A 16,580-nucleotide genomic window follows, 5' to 3' on the forward strand; every position below is an offset into this window, starting at 1 on the left:
AATAAGGCAGAGGCAAGATCAAGTCAGAAAATCAAAAAAGGCTTCAAGAATGAGATATTTTGAAGAATTAAATTTTAACAGATATTACAAGCCAATTCAGTGATACAACACTTTCTATCAAAAAGCAAGTGCTGAACACTAAAGCAATATGAATCACGTTAGAAAACGGATACTCCCTATTTTATATTTCCTTTGGTCTAGTGAGCATCTTTCTCATGGATCCTGTCTTCTAAACCTATGAACAATCATGTGGCCACAGTAGTAGTTAAAAGAATAACCTAAGTTTGAAATACAACTATGCAAATCACTAGGTATATACGCTTTGGAAGTTTATTTAGTCTTTCTAAGCATAAGTCTCCTTATCTATAAAGTGGAAGATTAACATTTAAACTGACTTGATTGTTTAAAGGATCTTCTGCAAAATGCATAAACAATAACAGACACAGACTTAAACCTCAAGAAAGTGTAGCTACTTTTCATTTTCTTCTTCGTCTCTATCATCATCATTTAACAATATTTCTGCTGTAGGTTATTTAGTTACACTCTGAAAGAGTTAGAGGTTTTTTTTGTTGTTGTTGTTTTAAATTTTTTTGGCAGCACAGTGCAGCATGCGGGATCTTAGCTCCCCAACCAGGGATCAAACCTGCACCCCCTGCAGTGGAAGTGTGGAGTCTTAATCACTGGACCACCAGGGAATTCCAAGAGCTATTTAAGATATATACCTTTAGGCAGTTAATACTGGTAGATGTACTGTGAGCACAAAATAGATACTCATTAACTTAAGGAATACTCTGTAGACACATAAAACTGTACTAAGGGGAAAGATTTTTTTGCATGCATAAAATGTAACTGAAACTTTATTAGAAAATTAAACATTTTTCATCTTTGATTAAAAGGTGTTACAGAAATTAAAAGTAGTTTCACTAGTCATTATTGTTAATTGGTCTTATTAATGAGAAACCTATATACCTAGAGGGACAATAGCATCTCAAATTTCCATGCCTAAATGGTATTTTCTGAGTTAGACTTCATAAAGTTGCAACTTGAACTTAATCATTTCTGATTAAGATCCATGCTTTAGAAAATTGAAAGGAATGCCATGCGTATTTTCCTCCTAGATAAATTAAAATAATAAGATCCCTATTAAAACTCTATTAATTCCCTGAAAAGTTAATCCCCAAACAGTAATAAGTTGGGCACAAAATCTATTTCTACAGAGTAACTTTTAAGCAATGTTTTAGCAAAGTGTTTATTTTCATAATTTACACACACATTACCATATACTGTGAACACTTTATGAGGCAACATTTCATGGATTTAGCATTATTCCCAGTTATAGTTGCTGTCACATTTGTGTCATTTCCACAGATATTTCCCCCTAAATGACCTAACATTATTTGTGCATTTAATGTTGGTTTATAGGCTTGTAGAAGTAAAAAAAATTCGCATATCTCACTGTTTTTCATATTTATTTGTATTCTGTCTTGGAAGTCAGAGGAGAGGGAGAATAGGGCAAGAGAAAGATGAGGATTGTGTTCCACACAACAGAGGAAGGAATACAGCAACCACATAAAACTCTAGGAGGTGATGGGGAGTGGTAGAGAGTGGAGACAAACAGTAAGAGTTAATAGTGTCAAGAGAAGGCAGAGAGGGGACTGAGGCTCCGAGTCAGTGTTTTTTGGTGTGGTCCTAGGTAATTTTTAAACAATTCTGTCCCACACTTAGGAACATAGATAAAAAATTAAGGTCATAACCTACCACAGCCTCTGGCATGAAGTTGGGATACTACTAACCCTAAGTTGGGCAGACAAAGCACGGATTGAAGAACTCCTTGGGAAAAAATGTAGGGAATTGTGCAAAAATGAGCTGCTCACCAAAGCAAGAAATTCTATTTTTCCAATGTGGATCACGATAATCATTAGTTTTATATAGCTTCGAAGAGAAGCTTATAGAAAAAAAAAAAAAAAGGAACAAAAAGAAAAAAAGAGACTGCCATAACAAATCAGACTGAAGAGCATCATTTTCTGATAAGAATTTAGGCAGTCTAAATCTCCATGGGATTTCCTGAGGGGCCTGAGTTCTCTGGAACATGCTCTTAGACATTTCATTCAACTAAGGGCATGTACTTCTCCCATGGAGTGAGATGGTTTTGGAGAGTTTGGGTTAGGTCAGAAATCTTATGTCAGGGCATAAAAAGGATGACTAAAACGTGACCTTTATTCATGAGAAGTGTATGATCTTCTTTAGCAATATTGACAATTTCCACTCAAATTCAATTTTGTAGTCTATTACAGGGAATTTGTACTCCTAAGGGGGTAGTAATGTGTGGTAGCCTAGAAACTTGGTCCACTGAATCATGTAATGCATCCCTACTGCTTTTGTGTGCCTTCTTTTTCAAGTCAAGATGTTACTTCTGTAAATCTTACAAATCTGAAGTCAGCAAATTCAACCTGCATTTAAAAATATTCACCACCAGACGCAGTGGTTGGGAGACCGCCTGCCAGTGCAGGGGACGCGGGTTCGTACCCCGGTCCGGGAGGATCCCACGTGCCGCGGAGCGGCTGGGCCCGTGGGCCATGGCCGCTGAGCCTGCGCGTCCGGAGCCTGTGCTCCACAACGGGAGAGGCCGTGGCAGTGAGAGGCCCGCATACAGCAAAAAAAAAAAAAAAAAAATTCACCACCAGGTAAGTGATTAAAGGCTATTTCAAGACATCTCTACTTTTATCTCTCTTGCAATGTTTGCACTGTGAGTAGCATGGGGAAACTTTACAGCTATTAGTCCCTGAAGAAAAGATCAAGCGATTGTCCCCCTTGTGAAAAGTAAACTAGTTCTCTTTTCCTGTTTTGTTCAGCATGCTCTTTACAACAAAAAAGACATTATCATACTCGATTTTTTTCTGTGACTAACACTTATGGTAACTCTCAGATTTTCTTTTGTTCCAAGACCGGCTGAAATTTTGACCTGGTGATAGACAGGACTGGACCTCAAAATGTCCTTTTCTTGTGGCTGGTTTGACACCATTAGGGAAGAACAAGCTGTCTAGGTAATTACTCTGTCTGTCAAGAGAAAAGGCCTCTTGAAAGTTGGACATTTGGCCACCTACAAAGTAGGTAGAGGAACTTAACTAAAATCTAATTCATGACCAGATGTAGAAATTAACATTTTATTTTTAAATTTTCATCACATTATTTCAAACATAGTTTCCCATTTGTTTGTTTTATAAGTACTAATATGAAGGACTTCTGTTTCTACAATTAGGCAATATTTAAATAGTGCTACCATAAACGCTATTTTCCTGTATTTTAGAGACTGGTAACAAATATTATAGTTAGCTACTTACAGATTCATGTAAGTTTAGGTATTAGCAGCAAAATCTATAGATGATATGGCCTACAATAAACTATGAAAATTGGCTGCCACACTTGAAAAAAATAAATGCTTAAATATTTCCCTTTAAACACAATTAGACATAGGTTTACATTTGGAAATTCAGAAAAAAATGTTTATTTTGATTATTAATGTGTATTGTCAGAAAAAATGGCCATATCTAAATATTTCATGTATTTGTCTAAAAAGAATATTGCTGGGGGAAAAAAAAACAACTAGGCTTTTATTCTAGTTACTGCACTTGTCAAACTCTATTTGAAGTACATAGTATGTATTATCTGAGGATTATGATAGCTTTGGCACAGCATAAAGTGAAACTTTATTGTTCTAAAGCATTTACACCAAGAGATGGGAAATGAAGATTCTGACTCTACAAAGATTCTACGAAGATTCTGAGACTATAAAAAAGTGAAAAAGCAAGTAATTTCCTTCAAGTTTCAAGTTTTAGGTAATAAAATATATGCCATGTATGTTCTATGACCCCTCATTCATTTATATAACCAAATTTTAAATTAACCTCAATAATTTTATAAGTCATCTGAACAGTTTTTATATTTTTGGGCTCCTGCCAAGACAAGATGTTCTGGAACCAAATTCTGTAATGTCAAAGGGCCTAGAAAGTTTTTATAAGGTTTAGATTAGATTATCATCAGGTCAAAATTGGAGCCTCAAATGGAGCTTGGTTACTTTCAAGCTTTTCTCCAAATGATCTTTAGCAAGAAACAATTAAGAAATAATCCCTCTTTAAACTTAATTTCAGTCCTAAAATCCTTTGATCCATCAACAGTTACTGAACATACAACATTCTAGTTACACAGGAGAAAACAAAATCTAAGTCAAAGGGAAAAGAATTCTTCATCTTCATGTCACTTAGAGCCTGTCAGGCAACCATAAGCTATATGCTGGTTTACTTCCCTTGAGCATATGTTCCAAGAATTTAAAAAGAGTCAAAGAAGAACTTGTTTATGTGCACATTATGTGTGTGTCTGTATGTAAATATATCATACACAGTTATTACACATAATTATCATTATATATTAAAATATTTAATTATATATAGTATTTAAAGAGACAAAAAATGTTTGACCATTTATAAACTCATACCCTTCCTGAAAAAAATATCAGATTATAAAACAATATACTGCAATTTAGGGCTAAAAAACATTTTTTATTTGTCAGAAATGTAAATGTTTATATAATTATATGATATCTATCAATAAAACAGCAATTCAATCAGTAGGACTACATAGGAGACCTTGAACAAGATGAAGAGTTTAGTACTGTTCATATATTTGTATCAAATGACTTGAAACTCAAAGAAAAACATTTAAAAAATAACTAAGAAAAAAAATGTTGAAATACTGTTCAAAACATGCTATTTTGGGTAATAATTATGTGGTTAACAAAATGCTAGGCACTTTTTCCAGCACACTATAAATTAACCTTGACAATCATACTAAAACTACAGCATTTCTAATTTGAATTTTTAGACGTGAGTCTCTAAGGTGCACAGATGTAAAGTAAGTAAATCAGGATCATGTGGTTAAAGAGTAGGTCCTCTAAATTAAGATATTATACTTCTCCCAATCTATTTCTGTTGTCTATTGAGAAGCAGTATAGGATAGAGGTTAAGAACCTAGTGTCTTCTGTATCTTCAGTTCAAGCTGTGTGACCTTGAACAAGTTATTTAACTTTGTTCTCTAACCTTTAAAATGGGGCAAAAATAGTATCCATATTAAATGAATAGATGTTGTGAGATCTGAATGGCAATACATGTACACCATGTAGAACATCACAGAGCACACGGTAAGTTTACAATGTTATCTAATATTACTAGGGATTCACTCTTTGATTCTTAGGGAGTTACTTTGGCAGATTACATTTTCCTACAACAGCCATTACAATAAACCACTAGCTCATCTCACAACGTGACCTTGCGCTACTCCATCAAGAGGTTGAGTCCATGTCTTCTTTCCTTGAAGCTGGGTGAAACTTTGTCACAGTCACAACTAATAGAACTTGATGGAAATGAAGTTATATGACTTCCAAAGTTAGATCATAAAAGGATGATCGTGTGTCTGCCTCTCTGTTTCCGTGTCACTCTGATTCCGTCCCTGACTTTGTCTTCCTCTGTCTCTGTCTCTCTCTCTTTCTACCCTTGCTGTTAGAATCCAGTCACCAGGTTGTAAGAAAGGACCAGTCATATATATGTAGGGTATGTGTACACATTCTAGCCAAAATCTCCAGCTAAATTCTAGTCAAGAGCCACCATCAACTGCCTGACATGTGAGTGATAAAGACTCTGAAATAACACCAGTCCATTTTCATGAGATAACCTGAGCAAGAACCATCAAGCTGAGTCCAGTCACCCCCATGATGATGAGAGATACAAATGAGCAATCATTATTGTTTTAAGCCACCGTTTGGCGGGTGCTTTGTTATACAGAAATAACCAGCACAGTCACCAGGTTTTCTTTTGAAAAAATAAATGACTAAAAATAGGATAACTGAATACATTCCTGAATTTGCTTTTTTTAAAAATCTAGTTACTGAGCTGAAGCATCTTTTTCTCCTAAATGTATAGATCTTATGTAGATATAGAGAGTCACAGCTAGATTTAATGAAATTTTTCATTTTCTGCTACCCAGAAAGAAAGGGATGATCTATCCTTACTTTGAGCAAGGTTGGCATATGATGGTGAGCAAAAACAGCAAACACACATATGAAGGGTCTTTCTCCTAAGGTCAAGAGAAGAGTATTTCCATCAGCAACTACCACAGTGCCAGTACTTTGGGGTCCTTCTTATGGGATCAAATGCAAAGAGTTCTGATTCTTGATAAAGAAAACAAGGCAGATAGCAGCTAACTTGCCCAGACACATTGAGGATAACCATGAGATACTCTGATGCTCAGGGAAATGCAACCAACAAACTCTTTCAACACATAAAATGAAAAACCAATCATTGTCTTCCAATTTAAACATAATACTGGTATCTGAATTCAAAGTGTTGAATTTTAATTCAGTTGCATCACCCAGCTTTACATATCAAGTCTAGAGGCTTTGACTGTTTCAAGAACAATCTGTTGGACAAAGAAAGAAAAATCTCTCAGAGAGTGCCATTTGCTTGGGTAGTATCAGGCCACATAAGTGGACTTCTATAAACAGAGAAGCTCACTGAATTAATACACTGAAGAGAAAAAGAAGGGTAAATATTCCTTGAGTACAGGGCTATACAGATATATTAAAAGGCAAACCCTGTAATTTTCACAAGGAATGAAAGAGGCTCATTATTCTCTCACTTTGAGAAACCGTTCTTCATTCAGGAAAGAAGCCCACGATAACTCTATAAAACAGAATATCACCCCTGCCAGCAATCTGGCTTTTTTCCAAAGAAAAATGTCGAAGGAAAAAAACTAAAACATTAAATAAGGGAAATTAATCCTAATTACATAGCTATAGAAATGTAATTATGTTGAAGATAATACAATGTTGCCATCTGACTTTAACGTTAAAGAAAGCATCCTGTCTCAGCAAAAACAAAACAAAACAAAACAAAAAATGTCCTAAGTAATCATAATAATGTCTGCTGAGGACAAGTCTAACTCACAGTCATACACTCCACATCCCCACCTCATTCTAAATAGTCAATTATTTATATTATATCATTTATAAATTGATACATGCTATAAGCTGGTAAATCATTTGTGGATTATATAAATGTAAAAATAAGTAACCAAATATAAAATCAGTTATTTAAAATCCAAAAGTAATAACTGTAAGGCTTTGATTTACCAAAATGTGCTTAATAGTGTTTTGAATCTTTCCCCTGGTGATAAACAATATGAATTACATAATGAGATATATTTGTTTAATAGTTGGGCCAACTTATTCCAGCTTGTCAAATAGCCAAGACTATTTTTTTTACTGCTGCCGGGCTGATGGCCATCTCTGTGTATATGTTTTTGTTTGTTTGTTTGTTTTTGCCGTACAGGGGCCCCTCACTGTTGTGGCCTCTCCCGTTGCGGAGCAACAGGCTCCGGACGCGCAGGCTCGGCGGCCATGGCTCATGGGCGCAGCCGCTCCGCAGCACATGGGATCCTCCCGGACCGGGACACGAATTCGTGTCCCCTGCATCGGCAGGCGGACTCTCAACCAGTGCGCCACCAGGGAAGCCCTGTGTATATGTTTTAAAATCTTCACTGGATGGCAAAGGAATAAAGCATAAAAACAATTTAGCCCTAGATGGCTTTCTGTTTCAAGAAAGTTTGTGCTTGGTAACAATTAGGATTACTAAGGACTTTTAATTATATCTGTGGTCCTTGCATTACAAACAGACTAAAAGGTTCCCAGAAGAATGGGGATCCTTTGACTGTCAGACATCGGAAGGAAAGACTGAGGTTAGAGACATTCCTCTGAACACAAACCCTGACACCATTTTTTCTCCTGCTCTGAGGTCACAAGGACCCACATGTACAGAATTTCTGTACGCTACAGTTTACATGTGTTTACTCTGGCTGGTGCCTGTCTCCCAGGAGACTCCTGATAAGCAACAAGAAATGTAGTCTCTGGTGATCAAAAGGACGAAGTCTTTGTCCTCCTCAGAAAAATTTTTTTTAAAATATGCATTACAGTGTTTTTACTTTCCCTTTATATGCTCTATAAAATTCCTTATTTATTAAAATCTTAGTAGTTATACTTTGTCTTGAGAAAACATGGCTTTGCAAATATGATATAAAGAAAAGGAAGAGGAAAATAATGACACCACCACCAATAATTAGTAAGAATCTTTAATTTGCCAGGCACAGTACAAAATACTTTTCCATCTGGCCCTGCTAACTTTAAACTGTTGCTATTTAAAATGAAGTGATCTTTTTAATGTTACTTTGTCAAGTGTTTCTTATTATTTCCTTTGGGCTATCTTTGCTATACACTTTGTGTCAATGATATGAGAAATTCAACTAATCAGTTAGGTATCTAATCAAGTCTTCTTTTCACTAAAAATAATTAGTGGCCACCAATGCCCCTATCACACAGGACAGCTCCCTAACATGTTCTACCTATTTCTCCAGGATTTACTATTCATCATACCCCTCTTGAAAATGCCAAGTTTCCTCTTGCCACAGAGCTTTGCACATGGTGTTTCCTTCTCCAGTAATTTCCATCCTTAATCCCTTTTACCTGCAAATACTCCACTACACTTAACCCAAACTCCTTCCTCACATATCAGCTTAATCACCTCCTCAACTATTTCTTCCTTGATATGTTCACATTATGATAAATACATATCATCTACATCATTATACACTCTCATATCAATGAACTCCATACATTAGACCATCCATATTAAAGTGAATTTTGGTTAATATTTGCCTTCTCAAGACTAAAAGCTCCAGGAGGGTGGGAAAAAATATACATTTTTTTTCTAATTAGTAGAGCAGCCGGCATAATTCTCAGTAAATGTTATTTAAAATAAAATAAATTAATTAATGAGTGAAGTTAAACTGGTTTTAGACAGGTTTTGGCTTCTCAATTGATTTCCTGAGACACAAAGAGAAAAAGTATCTTATTTCTCACACCTTGCCTATAGCACATTAGTACAAAGCACAAGTGCTACTTCCTGGTTCCACCCAAATCTTTATATAATTAAGTATTAAGCCACCAACTAGGGAGGAAGTACTGATGAAGAAGGTCTCCAGGGGAGCTACAGCAAACCAGGAGCATCCTACAGGGCAAAATTGTCAAGGCAGAGTTCGGATCACCATCAAAGAGATGAATTCATAGCCAGCAGGAAAACAGCATGGATCACATCCAGTTGGTTAGGCAAACATAGGAATATAAGGAAGAAAAATGATAGGAATATCCCAGAGAATTACAGGCGGTACCATCTGGGCTGACTGCTTAGTTCAAAATGATTGCCATGATGCCATAATACTTTTCCTCTTCCCATACTCCTCTCTGCTAGAATAGCTGAAGGATCCACAGGGCAGACTTATCTAGACCAGTCATTGGTTTTCAAGCTCCTAACCACCTCTCCTGGTTAATGGATGAGTAGGTTACTCAAGCCAGTCCAATATGAATTCTCCCTCGGGAATTTTAAAACTCAGAATGAGATTAACTGTTCAATTGATTAAAAACCAATTAAAATGTTAAGATGCTAACAGTCATGTGCATCCATGGTATAAGAAGAAGACTGTCACTTCTGTAGTAAAAAATAATGAAACAGGCATGCACAGAGAAGGTGTGTGTGTGTGTGTGTGTGTGTGTGTGTGTGTGTGTGTGTGTGTGTGTGTGTGTGTGTGTGTGTGTGTGTAACGAAGCAAAAGAAGGGAAGATGGGAGAAAAGAAGGGGGAGTGAGGTGAGGGAGAAGATGGAAAAAGAAAGGGAGAAGGAGAGAGAGGAAGAGAGAAGGAGAGTGAAATATGACAGATTTCAAGTCCCCTTAATACTAGCCATGCTTCAGCCACTTCCACTCCTGACCCTCCCAAGGATTGGATATGTGAACCCAGTGTCTCCTTTCTTGTTTAAACTAGTTGTAGTTGGTTTAAGAGAGCACAGAAATACCAGGGTGAGATACAAATATTAACTGAGACGTGTGATGCAGAAGTCAGGTTCTGATGAATTTCTTTTTAGGCAGTACTTCTACTTGGTTCCCTGTGCATGGTCGTGGGGACTGAGGGGTTGCTAGAGGGGGGGAAAATGTCACAGTAATGTGATGTGGTTTCACCAGGATGAACCATTAGAAAGCCTGAAGGCATAATATCATAATGTCAAAGAACAGAGGAACATAAAGTTATAAGATGCTGTCTTGCTATAATACCTCATAGATTACTGACCACTATTAATGTGCTTAGATCGTCATGAAACTAGGCAATTTATGTAAGCAATCCAGGTATTTTTATGTACACACTTTCATTTAGTAGTGCTTACAAAATAATAAAGTAAGCAATAATTTTTTTACATAATATTGGCAAACCAACAAACATTCATCTGGATACTCACTTCAGAATGTTTACCTGAACCTCCATCTTTTTATATACTAAATTTGTATAATGTATGCAAATTAGCAATTGAGTGTGATTTAAGTTTTGTAAAGTGTTGACTTTTTCTTTCACTTTCTCTCTCTCTCTTTCCTACCCTTAAGAAAAACAATTTATGTTTAAGAATTCAAAGAGTAGGGAAAACAACTGAATACACCCCAGTTTTTATGTTTCATGCTAATTTATTCATTCATTAAAACCATTTACTGTATGATGGGGAATGGATTACTAAACATAAAAAGATGAAAAATTCAACTTTAAAACAGTATTGTTGAGCTTATTTGTTTAGAATGTTGAAAGTATCTGCTTCCTATCTGTAGGAGCACATAGTAGGACTGGCATCCTGTCTCCTTCTCACAGGTGTATACTAACCATTTGATTGCTGACTTCAAAATATCCTTAATATGGACCCCAGGGATGATGCCTTATTTGCCCTCAAAGTCCTCTGCTCCAATCTTGACTCCCTAGACTTTGCAAATCCTCCAAGTGGGAGCTTCAGCTGTTTTCTACCTTTACAACCAGCCCCATTCAGTTCCTGAGCCAATCTAAGTGCAAACCATGTCAGAAGTTCACAATATACCTGGCGATGATTTTTATTTCAATCAATTAATTCCAGCCTTTCTCTATAATGCTCCTTTAAACTATAATAATATTGGCTTAACTAATAAAAAGTATGGGTCTAGTTTAGTTTCCCCCAACAAATACTCTTGTTCATTCAGTTATTAAACTGCCCAGAAATTCAGCTTTGTAGCCTGGGTCTTGATCACCTGTTTGGTTCCTTTTGGCTCCCTTTACGAGACTCTCAGGCTAACATATTTCAAGGCTACCTGCTATAATATGACAAATATTGGGACACATTTATACTAAAACCATGTTTATCTGAAATTCAAATTTAACCAGATACCCTGTTTTTATTTTTTACTTCTGGCAATGGCCATTTGGGTCCAGAATGTGAACCAGTACCAAATAAACAATCTCTTGGGCAGTATCAAAAAACGGGAATAAAGGTGCAGACCTACTACAGAATGGACTTGAGGACACGGGGAGGGGGAAGGGTAGGCTGGGACAAAGTGAGAGAGTGGCATGGACATATATACACTACCAAATGTAAAACAGATAGCTAGTGGGAAGAAGCCACATAGCACAGGGAGATCAGCTCGGTGCTTTGTGACCACCTAGAGGGGCGGGATAGGGAGGGTGGGAGGGAGGGAGACACAAGAGGGAAGAGACATGGGGATACATGTATATGCATAGCTGATTCACTTTGTTATAAAGCAGAAACTAACACACCATTGTAAAGCAATTATACTCCAATAAAGATGTTTTAAAAAAAAAAAACACCTTATCTAGCCCAAGAAAATACTTCGGTATGATGTCAGATCTCACTGTCCCGTTAGTCCTGAGTCCCTCTTTTTCTAGTAGGTACCCCGATGTTTTGTGGGAGACCTTACTCAAGATCTCAGTTTTTTTTTTTTAATCCACAGTTTCAACTAGGTAGTTTCAAAGGTCTCTTCCAAGTCTAAACTTTGTAGTCTCAAACTAAGAGTTATTTCTCCCTCAAATCCTAGCACTCCTAAATATAAATCCAGGTTTTACCATATGAGCCTAACTCCTTGGATCTCTTACTCCCATGTCATCAAGAGTTAAGCACTTGAAGAATGCCAAAGTCTGGAGTTACACTATATCTGTGAATGTCACCACAAGGTGACAGCTACCCTGGGAATACGAAAATATTCTATATTCCTCCAGATTTTCATAACAGAGAGCATTAAAGTTCCTATTAAGATAATTAACAAAAGGGAGGTTATACTTACACTTGGAAATTTCCTTTAAGGGTAGCATTATCCCGCACATCATTACAAGTCTATACTAATAGCCTTGTTTGTCCCTTGCCAGGAGTTTAGAAGAGAAACTAAAATTTTAAGTGTGATTTTCTTGCTGCTCTTTTTAATTCTTAGGTATTCAAGAGAATTATATTACTTAGGGCATACATATGGTCATTTTTCTAAATAAGCCATAGTCTCTTATTAAAGTGAAACTAACTTTTAAAGACCTGTTCAAGTAGATCAAAACAACTGGAGGTAAAAAAAAAAATCCTAGAGGATCCTAGAAAATAGACATGTCCTTGCAAATAAATTAATTTTGTACCTCACATGACACATGCTTTTTCAAATGAGGAAAGAAAAAACTAATACCAAATGTCATTTGAAATAATATGTCAGTTATCTCAATGACTAGTATTACTAATTTTATGAACGCCTGAAACTGAGCTTCCCTGGTGGACTATTGAAATTAGAGCACTGGAATCAGATATAGACTCAAATATAGAGAAAGAATATTACAGCATAAATTTGCAAAACTAAAATAATATAGATGCTCAGTAAAATAACTGGGAAAAATTCAAAGAATGTTGTTTGTAGATAACTGTCATTTATCCAATCCAAACTAAGCTATCATGAAGATATTACTAGTATATTTATTTATTACTCAACTGAAATGATGGTAGCTGTTATTTCTAAACTTTAACAAATCAAATCAGAGAATCTAAAATAATTATGCTAATAATATGGTTTAAAATTGTAAGAAAGAAATGAGATTCATTTCTTGAACTCAATTCTCCTTTATAAAAAGTAATAATGACAATAAAGCAAAAGTGGACATATAAGAGCAACAAAGCAGAACTTTTTCTATTCCAGGTATCAAAGCTGATGGGGAACCATGAGGTACACTGGCCTACTGGGAATAAAGAAATAAGTTGTACCTTCTAGAACCCAGTAATATGAGTAGTTGCCTTGGAATATGTTGAGGCTAAATATGTAAGTCTATAGAATGTATCTGTCCAACAAATAAGGTCTCCGCTACAGAAAACAGGCCCTGATCAAACAAAGTGTTCAAAGACCAAAAATGCTACTTAATATGACAAGGTCACCTGTCACATACATACTAAGGCATTTAGTCAGCAAACCAGGCCCTAAATATAACAACTGATTTTACTTGAAAATCAGTGGTCCAGAAAGGTGAAAGTAAAGAGAAACCAATTTTGGAGTTTGAAAGAAATGATGAAAAAATTTAAAGAACAAACAATATATTTGATACAAAAAAGGCACAATGAAATATGAAGTAGAAAGATAACACTAAAGTAACTAGCATCTTCTGAGTACTTACACTGATTTGGTACTTTGGAAATACCTTACAGAGTTATCTCACTTACTCATCAAACTTGCTTATGAGTCAGGGTCTATCATCCTTATATGCTGAGGAGAAATACACCCAGATTTAGTCACTTGTTCAAAATCACCTACAAAGTAATGAAGCCAAGATTTAAAGTGAGTTCTGAAATCTAAGTCAGTGTTGTTAGCTGCTATCCTATACCATCCCTGTGTGCTACATAAGCATTTACTGATGATGAGTTGAAGGGCATTAAAAACAAATAAAAGAAATGGGTGTATAGCTACTGGAAATCAGGAGAGTCTGAGTCAAGAACAGGCTTAGACAATGACTAGCTACATGAGCACAGGCAAGTCACTTTACTTCTCTGGGCCTCAATTTCCTCATCTGTAAAATTAGGAAATCCACTGTGGTAGGTTTTGGCAGTGACAGCTCCCAATCTGTTCACATCTTCCTGGATCCACACCTTTGACTAGATGCTTTGCACACTGATGCTTGGCCTGCCATTGCAACTTGCTTTGGCAGAAGGGACAGTGGGAAATGTGATACAAACGGAGGCTAGAAAACTCCTTGCTCACTAGAACTTACCCTCCCTTACTGCTTCTGGGAGTCCTGGAACAGCAAGTATATGAATAACCCAGCATAGCCTATTAGAAACATGTAACCGAGTCACTCCCACCGCCTCAGCTGACAGCACCAACCATCAGACATGTAAAAGAGGCCAGTGGACTGAAGGCACAGGAGTGAGTCCAGGAAAAGCCATCAAAAGACCTGCTTGGCTGAGCTCAGCCCAAATTGCTGACTGATAAAACTGTAAGCTAACAAATGATTGCTGCTTTCAGCCAGGGGTCAGCAAACGTCCTGTATACGGCCAGATAGTAAATGTTTTAGGCTATGTGGTCCATAAGATCTCTATCACAGCTACTCAGCTCCGTTGTTATAGCACAAAGGCAGCCATAGCCAATGAGCACATAAGTGGGTATGACCTTGTTCCAATAAAATTTTATTTACAAAAATAAGTCAGCCAAAAAAAAAAAAGGACAGGACCTGGATTTGACCCTTGGGTAGTAGTTTGCTGACCCTTGTTTTAAGCCAGTAAATTTCGGCTTCGTTTGTTAAACAGCCAAAGCTAACGGATACCTTGATTAAGATGAGCTTATTAATATTAAGAAAATCAATTCTGTAATTAGAATTTGCATTACAGGTGAAATGAGCATTACATTATTCCAATCAAAATCTGCCCCCAAAATACCAGGTTTTTGTTTGTTTGTGTTAATTAATTAATTAATTTTTGGCTGTGTTGGGTCTTCTTTGCTGCGCGCGGGCTTTCTCTAGTTGTGGCAAGAGGGGGGCTACTCTTCGTTGCATTGCGCGGGCTTCTCATTGCGGTGGCTTCTCTTGTTGGGGAGCACGGGCTCTAGGCACACGGGCTTCTTGTGGCATGCGGGCTCAGTAGTTGTGGCTCACGGGTTCTAGAGTGCAGGCGCAGTAGTTGTGGCTCACAGGCTTAGTTGCTCCATGGCATATGGGATCTTCCCAGACCAGGGATCGAACCCATGTCCCCTGCATTGGCAGGCAGATTCTTAACCACTGCACCACGAGGGAAGTCCCCCAAAATACCAACTTTTCATCAGTGAATAGAAAAGAAAATGCTTTTTACATATTTAGCCTCAATTGGTTTTCTCCAATTCAAATTTATTTTTGGTGAAAGTGACTGCTTTAAAATTTTGGGTATGTTACTAAAAGTATATGAACTAGAGCAATATAAATATAACTGAAATTTCACCCAATACTTCTTCCTTGGCCCTATGAGAACAACACACTCTCTCTCACATGCAGGTATACACACACACACACAGTAAGAATAAAACTAAAAATCACTAGTTAAGTGTGCTTTAAAAAGCATGGTTGGGGACTTCCCTGGTGGCGCAGTGGTTGGGAATCCGCCTGCCAATGCAGGGGACACGGGTTCAAGCCCTGGTCCGGGAAGATCCCACATGCTGCAGAGCGACTAAGCCCGTGCGCCACAGCTACTGAGCCTGCGCTCTAGAGCCTGTGAGCCACAAATACTGAGCCCCCATGCCACAAGTACTGAAGCCCACGCGCCTAGAGCCCACGCTCCACAACAAGAGAGGCCACTGCAATGAGAAGCCCGCGCACTGCAACGGAGAGTAGCCCCTGCTCGCCGCAACTAGAGAAAGCCCGCGTGCAGCAACGAAGACCCAACACAGCCAAAAATAAATAAATAAATAAATTTATTTAAAAAAAGCATGGTTGCTAAGCAAAATTGTAAACCCACTGATCTAAGGAATGCTAAGGAGAATTAAAATAAAGAAATAAAAATCTGCAAATATCTTGCTATGTATAGTATATATATTATTCAATACATAGTGTCAAATGTGGTCCCCCCTGTGATGTGCCACTTGTAAATGCAACTCTAAAATATAACAGTGAAGAGAATGGATGATGCTGAGGAACACGGTAGTCCTGAAAGACCTGTGTGTCCTTGAATGCTGAATGAGGGTAATTTTGACCCAAATGTGTCACTTTTAATTTATGCAAAATATATCTCCAAAGAAATTCAGTCAATGTTATTAAGTGAGGGCAGCATTTTAGTGTAAAAGTGAACTGATAACATCAAAAGTGCATATGTATGTATGGATGGAGTGGAGGGTGAGGGCGGGATGGGGGTAAGAGAGTCAAAAAAGAAAGAACAATTAGCAAAGAGTACAGTTCCAATTGGGCTTGAGAGGAAAGTACAGTTTAAAGTAGAGTGAGAACAGTTCTGAGTTGAAGGCTAATTTTAGGGAAAAAAAAAAAGCCACGTCTAACCTAGAAACCTATCTGGGTTAAAAAAAAGTTCTGAGTATTAAGACCATTAAGAACACTCTAGAAGCTGTCAAACTATGTTAGGAGAATTCATGAAGAAACTAGGGAATGCCCTTATGAGTAGTCAGGGATCAGGCAGATGGATTCAGACCAATAT

Source organism: Lagenorhynchus albirostris, chromosome 7 (assembly GCF_949774975.1).
Source record: "Lagenorhynchus albirostris chromosome 7, mLagAlb1.1, whole genome shotgun sequence".
Lineage (NCBI taxonomy): Eukaryota > Metazoa > Chordata > Mammalia > Artiodactyla > Delphinidae > Lagenorhynchus > Lagenorhynchus albirostris.